At 39.4% G+C, this 5,994-nt stretch overlaps 1 protein-coding gene across 1 annotated transcript in view; it reads left to right on the top strand.

Moving 5' to 3' along the window:
• The first annotated feature begins 570 nt into the window (after nt 1–570).
• The window catches only part of lrtm2a (leucine-rich repeats and transmembrane domains 2a), a 36,049-nt gene continuing 30,625 nt past the window's right edge, over nt 571–5,994 (top strand). Inside the window, exon 1 of the mRNA XM_020599588.1 lies at nt 571–1,226. The gene's annotated coding sequence lies outside the window, so the exon portion shown is untranslated. The remainder of the gene's footprint in view (nt 1,227–5,994) is intronic.

Raw genomic sequence — 5,994 nt, 5'->3', positions numbered from 1 at the left:
GCCATTACAACAGCTGCTGCAGGGAATAGGATGAAAATGAAAGCCAAGCAAAGAAGATGTGAGGAGAAAAAAGGAAAAAAAACAGGAAAAAAATCAAAGGAGGAGAAAAGCCCATGTGGCAGAGGGAGATTCTCATCTCCACTGAAATCAGCTGATCCCTCCCTCTCTCTCCTGCTACAGCGTTTCTTGCTCATATCTCTCTTTCTCTCTCCCTCTTTCTCTTCCTCCCTCCGTTCTTTTATCAACCAACCTCTTCTCTATTTCTCTCTCCACTTCCCACTCACTCTCTACTTTCTCCTTGCCCTTCCATCTTTCTCCTCTCTCTCTCTCTCTCCCCCACTCGGCTTTCACTCTTCGGTATTATCACTCTCTCTGTATTCCACCTCCATCATCCTCTCTCTGTCACAGTAGGAGAACTGCAGGCAGACAGAGGCTGCATATACTAATGTTACTATATTTGACAAGACGCACACACACGCGTTTTCCTGCTACATGCACGACTGCACACACATATGAACAAGAAGAAGGGGAGGTGGGACACACACACATAGGCACACCAGAAAGACAGCCCTCCAGTGTACATGCATGGATAAACGCACACTCTGACGTGTGCTGAGTGCAGGAATCACAAACATAGCGACATACAGAAGAGCTGATGCATGACGCCAGCAACCTAACACTGTTGTCTCTCTTTTTCTCTCACACACACACTCTGTCTCTCTGTTTTTCTCACACACTCACGCCTCTTAGACACACACGGCAGCGCATGAGCCAGCGAGCAGGACGGCACTGGACGTATCATTCATAGAGGGAATAGATCTAAAGGAAAGGATTAACTATCTATCTCCAGCCTTCTCCCTTCAAGGACCTTATCCTCCTCCTGTGTCTCTAAGCCTCTCTTCACCTCGTTTTTTACAACCCATCATCTTTCTGCACAATCCCTCCTTTTTATCAAATCACTGGTGGGTTGAATGGAAGCTGGGGGGATTGTCTCTATACAGAAGGAAGGATTAATCTTACATTAATTATTTGACCAGGATCTTGAATGCATGGATTTCTTTCACTGAAGGGGTGGCCGTTTTTCTTCGATGTCTTGTCCTGTGAGAGATTTTTGATCATTCCTTATTTAAATTTATTTTATTATTATTATTTTTGGGATATTTTCGGAGGATGGTTGGAGGCAGAAAGCTGTAAGGCTTGTGGTTTCTGAGATAACTGGTCAAAAGGTAAGTCCGTTTGTGATGTTACTTCTCCTTTCAAACATACTTTGTTTCAACAGAACTAGTCTCTCAGTTTATAACTGGAATTAAAGATGTACTAAAGTAGCCTGCACATACTGCAGATATTTTCTACAAACATACTTTTGATGGGACCAAAGCTACAGATACACACAACGTGCACATTCAGGGTAATTTTTGGGTTGTGGTTTTGAGGCAAAGCTTTCAGAGGTGGGCAGTGGGAGAAGATGAGTGCACTAATAGTTTATTCACACAGAAATATGGGCATATTTTCCATGAATGGTTCAGTCTAACAGGAGCATTCCTTGATTTTTTTTTAAACAGCTAAACATAAAAGAAGTACATCATAAATGACTCAAGTCACATGTATAAGACCATAAAAGAAACAAAAGTATCCTATAGCTCTATTGTTAAAAAATAATTTATCTTTATGGAAACATTTTGTCTGCTTGTCAAACTCTCTTGACGCATAATAGGGATGGACAATGTTCTTTGAATATTTCAATAATAAATAATTAGGAATAATAGTAAATTTTATGCAACTATGGTTTTGTCTTTAAAATCAGTCATTGTTTTCCTGTGCTTTTACTGGCACCTAAAAATAACACAATAACAAGGTCAGTATATCATTTAACTATAGCGCCAAATACAAACAGCAGAAACAGAGATTATAGCCATCAAAAAGTTCTGTGTGGAACTTATTTGAGAAAATAAATGAAAATGAGGTGCAAACTCTGTCTTTTAAGTAAGCATATCATAAGGCATCCAGCAGAAAGTGGGATGCGGTCCGTAGACAGTAATCGGCTAGCTCTGTCACCCGAGGAAAAAAGTTGGATGATCGGTGTGCAAAACAAACAATATAATATAATAATAATAAATAAAGTTTATTATTATTATTATTATTAATGGCCCTCATCAGCAAAGGACATGCTATCCATTAGCTTCATCGAGGAGGAGTGTTTTCAAAGTTTGATGGCATTTGTTCAGCTGGAGTATATGGCCCCATCAAGAAAAATAGTCACAGTACGATGGGATAAAGTGTATGATAAGGATAATCACCTTTATTGGCCAAGTATGTTACACACATGGAATTTGTTTCCGGTACAGAACCGATGGCAGCCATCTGCGGCGCCACCTCAACTGATGGCTCTAACCATCAGGGGCAATGGGGGGTTTGGTGTCTTGCCCAAGGACACTTTGACACGTGGACTGCTGGCACCAAGATTTGAACCTTCAACCTTCTAGTTGGGAGACGACTGCCCTACCCACCGCACCACTGTTGCCCCCCCAATGATGATAATGCCTGTGAGCTGTGCAGTCATTTGATAAGTGTTGAAAAGGTATCTCTGACCACGGATGCATGGACAGTGCTTTGAATTGAATCATATGTGGCAATCACTTGCCATTCTATAAGCAAATGGAAAATACAGACTAAAGCAATGCCAGAGCATACTGCTGAAATCCTGGCAAATGTTCTTTCCACCCCAGCAGAACACTGGGGACTTAGAGATAAGGTCACAGCATACACATGTGACAATGCTAGCAATAATAGACAAACATGTACTCCTGCATCTCTGGGGGTTTGCTGTTCAAGACTGACATAGAGCACCCAGTATCACCCCAAACCAGCGCTAATACAGCAGGTGTGCTTAACTAATGCTTCTATCATATGTTTATTCTGCTATACCTCCATATTTAATACAGTACAATTAATGTCCAGTGATCTGCCAATTTTTATTTGATTTGCCCATGACGTTTTTGTGTTTTCTGACCTGTCTCCAATGTTACAACGATGAATTATCATCTTAAACATGACTAAAAGCTCAAAAGATGAGGTGTACCTGTGTTGTACTTCTATGCAGAAGCAACTCTATACTTTATGCAAGTCTTGTGAACGCTCACTGGTGTGACTTTTTTTTCCAACTATTTAAAGTCTTACACAATAGTTCACGAATTTCCTTGAATGGTCATATTTTCCTGGCTGTGCACATTTATGCGAGCTTGCTTGACATCCACCGGTCCCTGCTGCCTGCACTGTGACCAGAGGATGTGAAGAAAAATACAGGGCCTGAGGTTACTGCATGTCTGGGAATGTTCCTGTACAGGGACCCACTGTTTTACCTGACTGGGTCTAATATGGTGCGAATAGAGCAGCTGGTAACCTACAAACAGCTGGGCAGTGAAGCACCCTGGGGCGGTGAATGATCAGTTCATCAACGCTGGATTCCTCTGGAGCACAGTACCTGTTTGCTTTGACTGCTTGAGGCCAGTGTGTCTGGCACATGTGATGTGTTGCGGGTTAGAGAGAGGATTCTAATGATCCATGATGTTACTGTCGGTGCTACGCTGCCTGCCTGGAATTAATTTCGCTACTTTGGGAATGTACGTGGTTGCCTGTAATGTGAGAGATATGTGGGGGAAGATTCAGCGATAACCGGTTGGACTTACCAACCTTGGAGCTACTTGAAAGGGATGTTTCCACTACTCCATGGAACATAACACACACAGTAAGTTAAAAAAAAACACACACACATTGCATGTCTGTTATTGTGTTGTTTTTGTAGAGAGAATTTTTGTAACTTAAGTTACTATGTCTGTATTATGCCAGTTAAAATATGGGGTTTCTTAATTACCTGTTTTGTTTAGGGTGTTACAGATCTCTTTATCGCTACATATACCATTATTTACCTATTTATGGAGGAGGAATTCAAATTAATTAATGCTGTTGCAGTTTGTCATGCTGTCCACTTTCATATTCTGACATATGATGGGTGCCAAGCTAATCCAGAAGTACCCAAGATTAAAAACTAAATGGCTGGAAATGAGCATGCCTTTAAAAAATAAAAAAATTGGATGCCTACTTGGTAGCCAACTTCACTGATAAATTACAGATAGCTAGAGTGGTTTATTATACTTTTAATATGATTGGTTACAACTGCAAAAATCCTGCAGTGTAATGTCAGTCCTAGGTTCTATCTTTCTCATTTTACTTTTTCTCTGACCTTCACAGTATCTCATGTAATTTTAATCATTCTGTAGCCTTAATAGGTTTTATTACACTGTGTCATGTCTCTCAGTCTGATGCCTACTGTGTAGCATGTTGTTGTTTTTACCTGTTGTAAAACACTTTATACACTATCCTTGTTTAAGAAGGTGTGATATGAGTGATTAACCTGCAGCAGCTGCACTGTGATTACATGATGATACACTGAGTGTGAGGCACTCCACCTTAATGTCCTCTAGACTCTTGTACCTTGTGTGCAGATGAAAGGAAACTGTGTGTGTCCTTCAGGTAACTTAGATGCATTGTAACATAATCCCAGAGAAGACAATCATGATAAGGAACCAGTTCTATGGTTAGTATGGTCATTTAACACATCCACAAATGTCTAATATGTCAGGCCTGCCTGAAAGATGGGTGAAACTGGTTATTAAATAATTTCCAACAGACGTGTGTGAACATTCTGGGTGATATTACTGTTGTACAAATTGATAAATCACACATATGTTCCTTTTACACCCGCAGCTACACTCTTGTCTGATTCATGTTAAAGAGTATCTGAGTAAAGCATTAAGTTAACTTACAGTGTGGTCCTAGAATGCTGAATATCAAGCTGACAGAACCTTTAGGTTACCAATGATAATAATAATAATAATACAGTAAAAAATAACTTTGCAACATGGTACACAATTAAAATGCAGAGACTAAATGACAACATATTTTAAATAAAACTTTGCTGTCAGCAGAAAAATACTTGCCCCACTGAAGCAGCAATGGACGATCTTTTAATTTTTAAGTCTTATTAAATTTAGATTTATAAAAACAAACAACCCAAAAAAAAACACAACTTAAACACCAACATAGTTTAAATAAAACTTTGCTGTCAGCTGAAAAATACTTTTCCCACTGAAGCAACAACGGACTGTCTTTTAATTTTTAAGTCTTTTATTAAATTTAGATTTATAAAAACAAGCAACCCCCCCCCCTCCCCAAAAAAACACAAATAACTTAAACACCAAGATAAATCATCATTTTTTACATTTTTTTCAGTACATACAATGTCTGGCACATGATCAATACACTACTGTATACACGTCTGTGTATGTTTGGGATATGTGCACACAACATGTGTTTACTACAGTATATGTCTGCACACTTACATGAACATGTAACTATATAGCTCTACATATCTTTGCACTATGAGTCTGTCAAAACATGTGACTATTTGTGAAGCTACGAACATGTGCTTTGGTGTGTGTTTATGTGTGTATAGGTTGTGTCCCTCTTTTGTGTAAGAAAGCCATGAAAAATTGATTTAGAGAGCTTGGCTGCCTCTCTCTACCTGCAGTATTACACACACACACACACACACACACACGTCTTTATGCCTTTGTGTGGCCCATGTTCTGTGACTTCTTTGTGAGGGCCACCACTTCTACTATAGCTATAATGGTGCAAAACACAAATCTATCATGAGGTGGCAATAGAGAATCAAAATGTCACTTCAGAATTCAGAAAACTCGAAATAAAAAAATTCTATATCTTCTACACGTGTGACGACCGAAGTCTGTTGACAAGCAGATTTGGTGAACTGGACCTTCTTTCACAAAGCACCAAAACAATGCATGTTATATCACCAGATTTAATCAGATCTTTCATAACTGTCCCATCTTACTTTCCTGGTTAACCCAAACCACAGCATTACAGAGATGGAAGCATGTGGTTTTTAATTTTGCCAATGTAAAGTGTATTTAA

The sequence above is a fragment of the Monopterus albus genome, unplaced genomic scaffold, assembly GCF_001952655.1.
Source record: "Monopterus albus unplaced genomic scaffold, M_albus_1.0 scaffold41.1, whole genome shotgun sequence".
Lineage (NCBI taxonomy): Eukaryota > Metazoa > Chordata > Actinopteri > Synbranchiformes > Synbranchidae > Monopterus > Monopterus albus.
This window is presented reverse-complemented; position numbering and strand designations above follow the sequence as displayed.